At 42.8% G+C, this 15,789-nt stretch overlaps 1 long non-coding RNA gene across 1 annotated transcript; it reads right to left on the bottom strand.

Moving 5' to 3' along the window:
- Positions 1-1,966: 1,966 nt before the first annotated feature.
- On the bottom strand, positions 1,967-13,553 carry LOC128842335 (uncharacterized). The gene is made up of 4 exons (XR_008445966.1): positions 13,324-13,553; positions 5,746-5,916; positions 4,037-4,250; positions 1,967-2,511 (listed from the first exon to the last, which is right to left on the bottom strand). It is a non-coding gene; the product is annotated as an uncharacterized LOC128842335 (long non-coding RNA).
- Positions 13,554-15,789: the final 2,236 nt, after the last annotated feature.

Here is a 15,789-nt window from a genome sequence, read left to right as displayed (position 1 = left end):
ACAGGAACAATGAGACTGACAGAGGAGCCGGGAGAGGAGGGAGACTGGGATTAGGAACCGACGCGGGTAATGGGGATAGATCTGACAAGGTGTGTGTGTAAAAACTGGGAATGGCTGGAAATTGAGAATGGGACAAAGAGCTAGGGTATGGGGGGGGGACACTGAGCCAGGGAAGTGGGGTTGGGGGAAAGACTGAGATTGAATGAGAAGCCCAGGGAGGCAGAGGGAGAGACTGATCACAAGAGGAGTCGAGAAGGGAGAACTGGGATTAGCTGAGCCAGGAGACTGGACTAAGTATGTGGAGAAGGAGAGACTGGGAGTAATGAGGGAGACTGAGACGCTGACCACACCATCACCACAGGGCACGCTCCTCTCTCCCTCCGCAGCTCTTGCCCATGACCAGACTGCACGTGTGTCCTGTTGAAAAAATATTATATAATGTAGCTAAAGACTAAATCATAATGTACATGCACAAAGGGACTGAAATAAGGTTTTGCAGCCCCAGTTTCACAAGCATAATTTTGAACTGCAGTTGTACACTCACAGTTGAATTTGGTATTTACAATCTGCCTGATTGTTGGTATAGAACAGGTAGAGGTGACTACAACGTTCAAATAACCAGCGAATAGCTTCAGACCTGGGTTGGTGTAAGTGTGAGATGCCACCAACAAATGGGCAAAGCAGGTGCTGATTGACAGTGCTTATGCCTACAATTCGGGTTGTGGGTAGAAATGTACCCTGCAAAATGCGGAGAGCTGGCCTCAAGAATTTTGCCAAATGTACCCTTAAGTATTTTTCATAATGCAAATTTCCTGAAGACGCACAACGTGAGATGTGTTCTCTGCTTTGTTCATGAAGCAGCTAACATCAGAAGTTAACAGCTGCTCAAATGATTTGCACACAGTTTTCTACATCTGCCAAATGAACTTGATTCTTAAGGCCTGACTCATTAAAACTGAAAGGCCTGACCCATTAAATTTTCATGTCTGTGTGAGCTGTGTCAGGAAGCACTTGCCACGAGCTATCACCTTTGTGGCATATCCTTACACCACTTACAATGAGTTCTCTTTCCAATGACATTGGAGCCAAACAAAAAAATACAGCGAAACATACAAGAGGGCAGGGCTGCCTAGCAGCATTGTGAAAAACCCCTTTCTCCCTCCCCCCCCCAAGAAGAAAATCAACCAGTGGGTTCCCCCCCCCCCTTTTTTTTTTTTTTTTTTTTTTTTACTTTCATCACTTTTAACTGTTCACATGAACATAAACTGCATTTGAAAATGTTTTGATGCTATAAACTTTAGGCTCTAATTTCAAGTACATGAAAATGTTAACTCTTCTCGAAAGTTCTGAGGGCATCAAGGTTCTTGCTATGCATATGAAGAAACCATTTGAAAGTTATAGAACTATCCACAAAAGGAAGGAGAAGAAGAATGGGTGAAGTCATTGGTAATTGGATAGAAGGGTATAGCAAGTGAATGGTATTTTTATTCTCTTCCTGTCGTAAAACGTAAGTTTTTGTGTTGCGGTAAGCTGTTAAACAGCTGCCACATTTCACCCCAGAAAGGGTTGCACTTCAGCAGTGGGTAAACTGATTTGTATAGGTGCATATTACACATATATACATAATATATTAGAAGAACATTTTTAAGGTTACAAAGTCAAGCTTTCAAGGTAGGAAATGCTACAATGAAGCTTGCCTGTGCAAGCTAAGCTCCCCTTTGAAAACCTGGCCTTTACAGTGCTGCTTATATAAAGAATGTGGACAATTTGTAGAAATCCATCTTTTCCTCCTCGAGCTTATTTATAACTTGCTAATAGTTTTTTATTTCTTTTAAAGAGAGTTCACCGTGTCCAATTTAAGTAAAAATTTAATTACCCATACAGTAATTCATTTAAGAATACAACTTCAAGAAACACTGTAGCATAAGCCCTTGTCCTTGGCTGTGGTACAATGATTGATCAACTTTATTGAAAAATAGGATTGGGTGAGTCGATTTGCATAAAATAAGAATAGACACAAACCTTTTCCTTAGATTAAAATGAATCTGAACTGATCATTTCAATAGAATTGGGGCTGAATGTTGTGGCTGTCCTTATTTCTTTACTGGGCTAAGTTAACCCCTAGATCCAAACACTATGGGAAATTTTGACTCCAGATCTTTATGTTGTAGGTTGGACTCGTGTAAATCTTAGAAGTTACTGCAGCTGTAACATCACCCTCAGCCACAAGAAGACTCTTGATAAAGGACAACATTCTTCTCAGTAGATACGCAGCTCCCAATGGCCCATAGCAGAGGCAGCAGTGGGTCAAGACTTTCAGCAGGGCACTATAATGTGTCATAGCTGTATGGGTGCTCATTAACAGGGCACTTTTCAAAGTGTCTCTCAGTGCAATGTAATAGCTCACAGGCTGTTCAATTAATTATTTGTTCTGAAGATACTTCCTGGATCATGCACTCTACAGAGTCGTTGTCCCTGTATGGATCCAAAGTAATTTGGCTGAGTCATTAACTGTGGATGACAAACAGAAGTGCAAGGATGGTAAATCTATTATTTTTGCACATACTTTTTCTGGGTTAGGCATTGCTCTAAGTGTCCCAATGGCAGACCCTCCCAGTGAACCCAAGGTGACTAAATAAACCCTCTGCAAAATGGCATGGCCTGCAAACGTCAGCCCAGTTTGCCAGAGAGTTAAAAACAAAGCAACCCAAGCTGTTCTGGGAAGCCCCAAACCCATGGATATGCAGAAAAGGAGCCCCTGGCAGCCAAAAGTCTATTGAACAGCGCACAAGTAGCCCCAACTGTATCTATCTGCACTTCTTTCACACACTCCTGCCAAGGATAGTAACTGCTATGAAAAACCCCATGAACCTAGCATTACCAGCATACCGCCACTGGCCAATCACCAGGGACCAATTAGATTTGTGGACCCATTTAATAGCAGCTGTGATCTGTGTGCATACCTTCCCTGCATATGATTATGCCGAACTTTTACTCCACTTCATATGTCCTCATATAGTGTAGGCAGAATGACCTGCACAAATGTTTGTTGCTTTTTGAAGGACTTTATAATGATGGATGATCAACCTTTTACATCACTCACTAACTTACCAAAACATTAGCAATTTTCATTTTACTCCCTGTACAGTAGAAATGGCAAGAGAGGAAAGAAACCCTGTGCTGTCACAGGAGGGGTAACTGGTGGGTTGGAGTGGGGCAGTAGAACAGGGCAGATCTGTTTGTTGGATACTCCTGCACAGTTTGTCTGAAAATAGAATATTGAATTGGAATGGCAGGCTGAAGTGTTCATGTGTTACCTAGTACAGACTTGCTATCACTTGCGCTGAAGCCACCGAGGGAGACAGCTGTCTAATATCCATGAATATTAATGGAAATTGTGCATCCAAATCCCTGAGACGGCTTTGAAAATCTCAGTCCTGATTTCTCTGTGCCTCAGTTTCTCTTTAAAAAGGGGCAATGGCACAAACCTGCTTTTGTAGAGTGTGTTGAGATCCTTGGATGAAAGGGGCACTTCAGGTGCCAAGTATTATCCATTGTTATCTCACAGTAAAAGGAGACTGAAGAGCCAAAATAAAACTAGAGGGCCAGACTTTGTTGGCGTAAATGGATGAAATGCCATGGAAGTCAATGGAGCTGTATCCATTTACTCCAGCAGGGAATTTGGCCCAGACATGGAAGATTTCTTAAGCTGCCACCTATGAGAAGTTATGCAATCCTGATGAAGCACACCAAGGCTTCTGCAGCACTGAAGGATACAGTAGATTAGGGCAGGATTTATTGGTATTGATCCTAGCAAGGACAGTAAAGCTGCAAGTATCAACTTTACTGGAGAACAGGTTTGTGGTAATGGATTAAAAGATAAACAGATTAGATGGCTGGGTTGATGGAGCAGCACACCAGATACAAAGCAGAAGTAGGAGGTACAGAAGTACTCTAAAAGGCATTTAAAAGTCTGCACCTGGATATGTTCTGGTTAAAACTGGGGAGAAAGAACACTGAAAAACCATGCCTTTACCGTAGCTGTGCTGGGTATATGCACTAGAAATGAGGCCCTGTTCCTCTTCATTTCACAGAAAACATGTTGGCAGCCGCAGCTGGGTTGTCTGAGCCATTAAGGAATGTGCTCTTCAACTCAGTCCAGTGTTACTGCATTCCAGTGTGCATTCAGACCAGCAGGATAGGTATAGTGAAGTTCTCAGGCATCCAAGACAGCAGCCAGACAAGGCAATCTGCAGGGAATTAGAGTGAAAAGTTACCTTTCCCAGACTTGAGCCCTCTGATGCACAGAGCAAGAACATATGATAACAGTTTCTTCCCACACAAGAAAGGTGCAGAGAGGATGATGGCAAGAAGCCACGTCAGCCACATAGCGAGACTAGACAGCAAATGTGAAAAATCGGGACGGGGGGGCGGGTAATAGGAGCCATATAAGAAAAAGACCCAAAAATCAGGACTGTCCCTATAAAATCGGGACATCTAGTCACCCTACAGCCACAGTAACAAATTCTTTGTCTTACTGTGTGCTGAATCTGCAAATTCTTTCTGAAAGAACGGAGAGGGAGAATATAAATTCCGTTACTGGATCTTTAAGGAAGAGCTGGATAAGGACTAATGTGGAAGTTTCAAATTTTGTGCTATTAACTTGATTTTTGAAGGCAGATACATATTTCTGAAGATCCAGGTAAAATTTTGAAGCTACCATAACTGATCCACAGAGAGGAAGCATTAGCACTTTTGACTGAATTGGGAAATCCAGGTTTAATTCCCAGCCTACCTCAGACTCGCCATGTGATCTTGTACTAATCCTTAATCTCGCTCTGCGTCAGCGCACCCATGTAAAACAGCATGAATAGTTTGTCCTTTTAAATAGATGCCCCTGCCCTGAAGAGTTTACAAACCAGGGTAAGCTTACAGCATCTTAAACTGTACCAACAAGTCTTATGAGCAATCCACCTTGATACTCATAGCAACATTTTATGTTCCTTTATGGAGAAAACCAAATTCTTTGCTTAAAAGAAACAAATATTGTATCTACTGTCTATTCTCCTTTGTGGGTCAAGACAAAACCAAATTTAAAACAAAACAGCATAGTACAGAAATGGTTTAATTAGGTTAGGAGACAGTCAGCATGAGTACAAAATACCCTTGTGCCAGACCCTCTATAACCAAACACGGTCCTTTAGGAAACTCGGCATTCCTTCCAGACTGTGTGTCAAGGAGATTCAGAAACTTTACATCAACACAACATGGATTTTCCTTCTTCCAAACTACTATGCAATCTGTAATTTTTAACCTCACAAGTTTGAGATTGTACCTTCACATTTGCAGGAAGCAGATGGCTTCGGCAAACTGCCAACCTGTTGTTACAAAAGCATCATCCAAGAATTGTTTTCTACCCACAGTCGCTAACCATAATTAACCTTTCATATGATTTAATAAACAGAAAAAACATTTGCCATATCATATTAATAAAGAGAGCTCTTTAGGACACAGGGTTTTTTTTTCTCCTCCAGAGCACAGAAGCTGTTGCTGTAATTCTTTTGTGCTTATTTTGATGGCTTTTAAACTATTTAAAGACATAGATTAGTTATAAGAATTAAAAATTGCACATAGGTGAAGTACTAATAGGCATGCACGGAGCACCCTCTAGAATGAAACAGAATGGCCCTCTACTAAGGCACAAGCATTTAACAGTGAGACTAATTATCCAGTGGAACAACTCACCAAAGATTGTGTTGGATTCTCCATCACTGGCAATTGTTAAATCAAGGTTGGATGTTTCTCTAAAAGACATGCTCTAGTTCCAACAGGCATTAAAGTGAGGAAAATCCTATGGCCTGTTTTATGCAGGAGGTCAGACTAGATGATCACCGTCGTCCCTTCTGGCCTTATAATCTATGAAAAAAATGAGAGCTTTAAGACCATGGTAGAGATTATAACTGCCAACCAAAAGGGAGTGCACAATGACACCCCTAAGACACTGCTTTCATTTTACACCTTTTCCACTATTACAATTTTTATGCCTTATATATATCTAAGTGATAGTCCTGTAGTGTTCTGACCTTTTCAATATTCTGAAACTTTACTGACTGGTCATTTTTGGATGGAAGACACTATCTATACACACTGTGGTGATGGGCACCTAAGATAGAGATAAGTGCAAAGTATTTTTATTATTTTATTATTTTACTAATGAAGGAAAGAAAGGGGAGATATCAGATAAGACCTTCGCTCATATTGTGGTGGGAAATTAAATGACAGGAGCAAATAAAACACAGGCATTGGGGATTAAAGTACAACCACCAGATTTCTATGGGTAGATGTTTTGCTTTGGGTTGTGACAGCGAGGGCTTTCTGAGGAGCTGAACACAAAGGAAATGTTCACTTGCCTTAACCGATAGCCAGATTGGGGATCAGGAAACACTCTTCCTCCTAAGATACATTGCCTAGGATTTCTTTTTTTAATTAAGGTTTCTTGTGAGCATTGAGTGGGCATCATCCATTAATATGATTATGCCTACTGAAAATTACCAATACAAATTCTCATGCTGACTGCTTGCCCTCCCTAAGATACACCAGTGACCTCTTTACCAGGTGTAAGGGGACTGTTGCCCCCTTACTAACATTCAGTGGGGTGTTTTGGTTGGCTAGCTCCCAGCACTAAAAGGGGAAGGGTCAATGGCAAATCAGGAGCCTGAGACTGACAGTCCCGGGGAACAATGGGGAGAGGCCAATGCTCCAGATCAGCCTGATTGACAGGGCGGGCAGGCTAATCAGGGAGTCAGGAGGCCAGAGGGGTCCCGTCCTCCCTGTGAACTGGAATGGCCTGGGTCAGACAGAGTGGGGCAGACCTAAGGAGAGAGCAGGGGCCTGAGCTAAGCTGCTGGGTGCAGAGCTGCAGCCCCAAAGCCAGAGCACAGCCCAGAGAGAGCAGAGCTGCCCTGGGAGCAGAGCTGTAGCAACCAGAGCCAGAGGGGCCAGACAAGCAGCCAGGAAGCAGGTCAGAGCCATGCTGAGGCAGAGTGGAGCTGGAGCTGGGGCTGGAGCAGTCCGGAGCTGGGTGCGGTGAGCAGCTGGGGAGAGGAGGGGGACCCTGGGCAGTGGGCCCAGCACAGGGAGACGTCTCAGCCAAGAGGCTCTGCAGGCCAGACTTGGGGGGGATCATAACCCCGACAGGGCGGGGGCGACGCTGGGAAGAAGGGTCCTGCCACCTAGAGCCTGAGAGCGTGTGGCCACCGCCAGAGCAAGTGTCCAACCCACAGCGTCTCTGCAGCACAGCCAGGGCCTGAGAAGGAGCCTGGGACCTACCAGGAACAGGCTGTGACCTGCCCTGACATTCCAGAGACACTGCTTGTGATGTTCCCGGCCACAGAGCAGGGTGATGTGTTTTTCTTTAACTTTTCCCATTTTTCCTTATTCTTTTTTTAAATTAATTGTTAATTAAACAACTTGTATTTGCTTTAAATTGTATGAAATGATTAGTGGGTCAGGGAGGTGCCCAGTGCAAAGAGAGTACCCCGGAGTGGGGACACGCTAGCCCCTGTCCTGGGTGACTACAGCAGGGTTGGGGGTCGAGATCCCCAGGAATCCTGGGCCCAGCCTTGTCGGGGGTTACGAAGACTCTGCCAGACAGGAGAGTGCAAGGGGAGCCCTGAAGGGAAGGGAGATCTCTGGGTAAAGGGAATGGGAACGAGGACTCAGATCCTTTCGCTAGCCCACTTCACCGGGATAGTGCAGAAGCCAGGAAAGTTCCCCACATTCCCCCGCTTACACAGGCCACAGAATCATAGAGGGTGACCAGATGTCCTGATTTTATAGGGACAGTCCCAATTTTGATGTCTTTTTCTTATATAGGCTCCTATTCCTCCCCCCCACACCAAACCCTGTCCCGATTTTTCACACTTGCTGTCTGGTCACCCTACATAGAGAGAGAGCGAAATTCGGTTCCATTGACTTCCAGATTTACACCATTGTAGCTGCGAGATGAATGTGGCAGGAAGTGTCTCTTTAAGCGTAGTAGGTGAACCACTGTTGACTAAATGTGGTTATTTTGTTCTCACTCACTGTCAGCGTGCTGCCAAAATTAACATGGAACAAATGGGATTGTAAACATTTGGATGGCAGGTTTACACTGTCTTTTGGTTCTGTGTTTGTACAAAGCCTAACACAATGCAGTCCTGATCCATCCCTAGGGTTCCCAAGTGCAATGATACCACAAATAATAAATAATAGCATGAGTTAAAAATGGTTAGACAGCATTTTATGCAAAGCCAGGGAGAGTCATGTAAATGGATTTTATTACTAAACGAAAAGCAAACAAAACTTCTAAACTGGGTGCTCACTACAGATTTGCTTTTACAATGTACCACAAATTAAACAAATACTTTACAGACTTTAGGACCCTGAGAAATCCTCTTATCTGTAGTCCTTTTTGCTATCCTGGCAGCAGTTTCAAGTCAAGAGGCTGTTTAATTGATTGATTGAGTTTAGAGAGAATGCAGTTTTGTCCCAGAGATGTTAAAAAACATTGTTATAATCAAGTATAGTTCTATGGTGGCTTCCCTCCAATGATAGCTAAATGCCTTCCAAACATTATAGAATTTTGCCTCAAACTCCCCTATAGAAGTAAATAAACATTTCATTGCCATATTTACAGATGGAGGAACTAAGAGATTAAAGCCTAGGCAGAGATGGCGTTCACCTTTCGAGGAGAGGAAAGACCCTATTCGGACACAGACTGGCTAACCTAGTGAGGAGGGCTTTAAACTAGGTTCGACGGGGACAGGTGAGCAAAGCCCACAGGTAAGTGGGGAACATGGAGACCGGGGAGATGGGTCGGAAACGAGAGGGAGTGTGGGCTATATTGGCAGAGAGAAAGGAGAGTCAGGACAAAACTGGGAGGAAAGATCAAACCAGTATCTTAGATGCCTATATACAAATGCGAGAAGTATGGGGAATAAGCAGGAAGAACTGGAAGTGCTAATAAATAAATACAATTATGACGTTGGCATCACTGAAACTTGGTGGGATAACACACATGATTGGAATGTTGGTGTGGATGGGTACAGCTTGCTCAGGAAGGATAGACAGGGGAAAAAGGGAGGAGGTGTTGCCTTACATATTAAAAATGTACACACTTGGACTGAGGTAGAGATGGACATAGGAGACGGAAGTGTTGAGAGTCTCTGGGTTAGGCTTAAAGGGGCAAAAAACAAGGGAGATGTCATGCTAGGAGTCTACTACAGGCCACCTAACCAGGTGGAAGAGGTGGATGAGGCTTTTTTCAAGCAACTAACAAAATCATCCAAAGCCCAAGATTTGGTGGTGATGGGGGACTTCAACTATCCGGATATATGTTGGGAAAATAACACAGCGGGGCACAGACTATCCAACAAATTCTTGGACTGCATTGGAGACAACTTTTTATTTCAGAAGGTTGAAAAAGCTACTAGGGGGGAAGCTGTTCTAGACTTGATTTTAACAAATAGGGAGGAACTCGTTGAGAATGTGAAAGTAGAAGGCAACCTGGGTGAAAGTGATCATGAAATCATAGAGTTTGCAATTCTAAGGAAGGGTAGAAGGGAGAACAGCAAAATAGAGACAATGGATTTCAGGAAGGCAGATTTTGGGAAGCTCAGAGAGCTGATAGGTAAGGTCCCATGGGAATCAAGACTGAGGGGAAAAACAACTGAGGAGAGTTGGCAGCTTTTCAAAGGGACACTATTAAGGGCCCAAAAACAAGCTATTCCGCTGGTTAGGAAAGATAGAAAATGTGGCAAAAGACCACCTTGGCTTAACCACGAGATCTTGCACGATCTAAAAAATAAAAAGGAGTCATATAAAAAATGGAAACTAGGACAGATTACAAAGGATGAATATAGGCAAACAACACAGGAATGCAGGGGCAAGATTAGAAAGGCAAAGGCACAAAATGAGCTCAAACTAGCTACGGGAATAAAAGGAAACAAGAAGACTTTTTATCAATACATTAGAAGCAAGAGGAAGACCAAAGACAGGGTAGGCCCACTGCTTAGTGAAGAGGGAGAAACAGTAACAGGAAACTTGGAAATGGCGGAGATGCTTAATGACTTCTTCGTTTCGGTCTTCACCGAGAAGTCTGAAGGAATGCCTAACATAGTGAATGCTAATGGGAAGGGGGTAGGTTTAGCGGATAAAATAAAAAAAGAACAAGTTAAAAATCACTTAGAAAAGTTAGATGCCTGCAAGTCACCCGGGCCTGATGAAATGCATCCTAGAATACTCAAGGAGCTAATAGAGGAGGTATCTGAGCCTCTAGCTATTATCTTTGGAAAGTCATGGGAGACGGGAGAGATTCCAGAAGACTGGAAAAGGGCAAATATAGTGCCCATCTATAAAAAGGGAAATAAAAACAACCCAGGTAACTACAGACCAGTTAGTTTAACTTCTGTGCCAGGGAAGATAATGGAGCAAGTAATTAAGGAAATCATCTGCAAACACTTGGAAGGTGGTAAGGTGATAGGGAACAGCCAGCATGGATTTGTGAAGAACAAATCATGTCAAACCAATCTGATAGCTTTCTTTGATAGGATAACGAGCCTTGTGGATAAGGGTGAAGCGGTGGATGTGGTATACCTAGACTTTAGTAAGGCATTTGATACGGTCTCGCATGATATTCTTATCGATAAACTAGGCAAATACAAATTAGATGGGGCTACTATAAGGTGGGTGCATAACTGGCTGGATAACCGTACTCAGAGAGTTGTTATTAATGGTTCCCAATCCTGCTGGAAAGGCGTAACGAGTGGGGTTCCGCAGGGGTCTGTTTTGGGACCGGCTCTGTTCAATATCTTCATCAACGACTTAGATATTGGCATAGAAAGTACGCTTATTAAGTTTGCGGATGATACCAAACTGGGAGGGATTGCAACTACTTTGGAGGACAGGGTCATAATTCAAAATGATCTGGACAAATTGGAGAAATGGGCTGAGGTAAACAGGATGAAGTTTAACAAAGACAAATGCAAAGTGCTCCACTTAGGAAGGAAAAATCAATTTCACACATACAGAATGGGAAAAGACTGTCTAGGAAGGAGTACGGCAGAAAGGGATCTAGGGGTTATAGTGGACCACAAGCTAAATATGAGTCAACAGTGTGATGCTGTTGCAAAAAAAGCAAACATGATTCTGGGATGCATTAACAGGTGTGTTGTGAGCAAGACACGAGAAGTCATTCTTCCGCTCTACTCTGCTCTGGTTAGGCCTCAGCTGGAGTATTGTGTCCAGTTCTGGGCACCGCATTTTAAAAAAGATGTGGAGAAATTGGAAAGGGTCCAAAGAAGAGCAACAAGAATGATTAAAGGTCTTGAGAACATGACCTATGAAGGAAGGCTGAAAGAACTGGGTTTGTTTAGTTTGGAAAAGAGAAGACTGAGAGGGGACATGATAGCAGTTTTCAGGTATCTAAAAGGGTGTCATAAGGAGGAGGGAGAGAACTTGTTCACCTTAGCCTCTAAGGATAGAACCAGAAACAATGGGTTTAAACTGCAGCAAGGGAGGTCTAGGTTGGACATTAGGAAAAAGTTCCTAACTGTCAGGGTGGTTAAACACTGGAACAAATTGCCTAGGGAGGTTGTGGAATCTCCGTCTCTAGAGATATTTAAGAGTAGGTTAGATAAATGTCTATCAGGGATGGTCTAGACAGTATTTGGTCCTGCCATGCGGGCAGGGGACTGGACTCGATGACCTCTCGAGGTCCCTTCCAGTCCTATAATCTATGAATCTATGAATAAGCCCATATTTTCATCAGTGGTCTATTTGGGGTGCCTGCATTTTTGGATGGTCGGTGTGAGACACCTGGGGCCTCCAGGGTGCAAAGTACTACTACTGTGTAGCATGCCAGACACGCAAAAATCAATGGCTGTTTTTTGAAAATTTGGTCCTAAGCGACTTGCTGAAGTTTATACAGGAAGCCCTGGGCAGAACGCAGACCTCCCTACCCAACATTTTGCCTTAACCACAACATCATGCTTCCTCTCATCCTTTCTTATCAAAATGGAGATTTGATAGACCTTTGAAGGTGTGCTTGCAGAGAAAGAAGCAGGATATTTTTAAGTGCTACCAGTTTTTGGGAAAACGTCTGCATTCTCCTTGAGCCACCGATCTTTCAAAAGCAACAAAGAGCCTCTCGCACCTTATGGACTAAAGGATGTATTGGAGCATAAGCTTTTGTGGGTGAATACCCACTTTGTATTCACCCACAAAAGCTTATGCTCTAATACATCTGTTAGTCTATAAGGTGCCACAGGACTCTTTGTTGCTTTTTACAGATCCAGACTAACACGGCTACCTGTCTGATACAATCTTTCAAAGGTACTTATATATCCATCTTTTATTGTGGTATCTGAGCACCTCCCAGATTTTAATGTGTTTATCTCCACAACACCCCAGTGAAGTAGGGAAGTGCTATTCTTCCCATTTTACAGTTGGGAAATTGAGGCACAGAGAGGCTAAGTGAATCACCCAAGGTCACACAAAAAGTCTGTGGTAGAGCAGGGACTTGAACCCAGGGCTTCAAAACTCATGCCTTAACCACTGGACTATCCTTCCTCTGCTCTTCTACCCCATCCTCAGTCACCAGTCTGTCAAAATTAGAAGTGGTGAGTGTTGTCACCTCTGGCGATTTTATTGTGATGCTCACGATATTTGGTGCTTTTCTTAAAGCTCCATGTCCTCGGAGTCCTGTGATTATGGCAGAGTCTCAGCTTTCATTAACAGGCGAAGTAGTTTCTAGCACTCATGATTGTACAGAAAAAGCTTTGAAAATATGACTCCAAAAGGCTCAAACCCCAGAAGGTTATTAGAAGAACCCAGCACTGACTCTATTTTAGAATCTAATGCTTTTTAAGTAAATCCCATGATTTTCGGGGGCCTGACTCAGGGTTTTTTGCAGTTGGCACCCACTGTACAAATTGCTGCCAGTGTGCTAAAAATAAAGAAAAATGTTCAGCTCCTAGCAGGTCTTAAAAAGCATAGTGGCAATTTAATTTTTACCTCACATTAGCTAAATTAAATCACAATAAATATCAGTGGAAGTATCACACAGAACATAAAAACTATCCATATGTGCTCTACCCATATGCTGCTTTATGAGCAGTTATTGTGTTTTACTTATGTTCAAGCTGTATACCAGCAGTCTCCACGACATGTGGCCATAGTAAGGAATAGAGTCATCTGTGTGCTGGAGGCATTCGTGCTTCAAATACCACACTCCAGGGTCTGCCTATGCGTCACTGTAACTGCACATTGTAGCAAGGTTATTACCTATGTACAGCATCCATGTTCATACAGCTGGGTTCCCAGCACTGCAGACATCTTTGGGTTACCCAGAGCATCGTGCTGTGCTTGCTTGCTACTGGAGTTGTCCCTACTGAGTTGGTGGAAGGGATTACTCGTTGTAGACAACACTCCTGTTGGTGGCAACCATCTGTGGGGACTGGCTCTTAATGAACTTTAAAATGCATTTCTGCAAGGAAAAATAAAAGGAAACTAGATTAAAAGAAATTTAAACAAATCAACTGTATTTGAAGATTGTGCTCAAACCTAGAACACATTGTCACATACGTTAATTTATTTCTTGGGGATTCCAAATGTTGGTACATTATCAAGATCAGGGGTTCTCCAAACTGGGGGTTGGGACCCTTCAGGGGGTCGCGAGGTTATTACATTGGGGGGTTGTGAGCTGTCAGCCTCCACCCCAAACCCCGCTTTGCTTCCAGCATTTATAATGGTGTTAAATATATAAACAAGTGTTTTTAATTTATAAGGGGGGGGGTCACACTCAGAGGCTTGCTGTGTGAAAGGGGTCACCAGTACAAAAGTGAGAGAACCATAAACTAAATGAATGGTACCGCTACTTTAGCTATCAAACCGACAGCACAACAGCCCCCCATAGCTTTAATGCTCTGCATGGAATACTGGGTAAATATAGGATAGAAAATGGTGCAGTGGAAATTTCTCGGGGATCGTTTTGACTCAAATTGGTTTTAGAAAGTGAATAATTTGTGCTGGTTCAGAAACATCAACGGTGATTTCTGTGTTAGAAGTCAATGTATTTAAAGATAACTTGATTGGGACTAAAAATTACACATCTCCTTATTGTTTAGCTGCTTCATCTCAAATGCATAGGTTTTGAGGGGAGGGGAGTTGGAAATTACACACACAGCCAAATTTCTGATTTCCCCTTCACCAGGGCATTGCAGAGAGTTATTACTCTTTTCGAGGGGCATTGCACTCTCCTTGATTTTTGTTTCAAGCAGTGGAATGGCATGTCATCAAATCCTGTTAATTGGTTTAGCATTAAAATGCAAGGTCATATCACTCTCTTGATTAATCAGCAGCGAAACGGCTTCTAACGATCGTTTCTGAGGAAAGAGAAAAATAAAGCATATAAGAGAAGCTCTAGGCTTCTTCAATAAAATGCACAGGGAACTGCTTTTAGAAAAAAGTACCATAGTTTTATCTTTCATCATTTAAAAGGAAGCACTACAAAGAATAGAGATATTAGGAAGCAGAGAATGTCTTTTTATTTTGTATGTGTATGGTGCTTGGCACAACTGGGCCCTGATCGGGACTTGCAGGGTTTACCTCGATACAAATATTTATTAAATAATAATAATAGAGGTAAGAACATTTCCATGCGAGTTCTGCCCTCACTGACACTGGTACATCTCTGAAATTAATGGGGCAGTTTTGGTGTAATGGGGGTAGAGCCATTCACACCTACCTTGGGTGCAGAGCCAATGAGTATCCAGTTGCTCCGAAGCAAAAATGTTCACTAATACAAAAAGAGGATGTGAGTCAAGGTCCAGAAGGTGAGTCTGAAATATAGTTTAAGGTCAGAAAGAGAACATCTTTCTTCTGGCTGGTCACAGGCACAGAAAAGTTTCCAGCAATGAGGTCCAAGAGCAAGATGAAGAGGAAGGGAATTGATACGCTCACAGGGCTCCCTACCCATACTAACTCCCGTTTAATTATGCAGCTCCCATGGTGGATTACCACTTCAAGACACTGAAAGAGTCCGGATACTTTTCCTACTCTCGTGTTATCACATTCTGAGCAGTATACAGGAAAATTCATTTTAAACAATGAATTAAGTCTATGATTCAAATAGTAAACTCAACAGCTGGATAGTGGATGGACTGGGAGATTTCCTATCTGAAAAGACAGCATGTTTTTAAAAAGATTTTCCCTGTTCCAATATTTAATCTCTTTTGGTTCCTGCTTTCCCCTGAACAGCTGAAGATTTAATTTCCAGGGAATTAAATGCACAATTTGCATCATTGTTAATGGTAACTGTGCAAATGATTTGCCATGCCTAGTCCTGAAAAACATTCTGAGAGCTCCCAAAACACTTCCTAGATTTTCTTGGCATGGTAGCAGCATTATTGTTGAGGTATTGATGCATTTGACATATCTTTGAACCTGGATCCCAGAAAAGAGGAGAATGGGATCAGCCATAGAAGGAAAAAAAGAAGAAGAAGAAAGGATTCTTCCTGCCTGCCAGGTTACATTCAATAGACAACTATTCAGAAGCTTTAATGGGCCTTTGTGTCCCCCTATGGAGATTTGTTCTGGTTAGCTTCTAGAACTCTCAGTGGGTATGGGCTTGATCTGCCCTCTCTCTTTCTCACTACGCGCCATATTCCAGCCAGATGCTGAAAAGAAATGATGGCCTTAGCATGACTACTCTGCTGCAAACAAATATGCCTTGTGTAATACCCTGGACAG

The sequence above is a fragment of the Malaclemys terrapin genome, chromosome 8, assembly GCF_027887155.1.
Source record: "Malaclemys terrapin pileata isolate rMalTer1 chromosome 8, rMalTer1.hap1, whole genome shotgun sequence".
NCBI classification, from domain to species: domain Eukaryota; kingdom Metazoa; phylum Chordata; order Testudines; family Emydidae; genus Malaclemys; species Malaclemys terrapin.
This window is presented reverse-complemented; position numbering and strand designations above follow the sequence as displayed.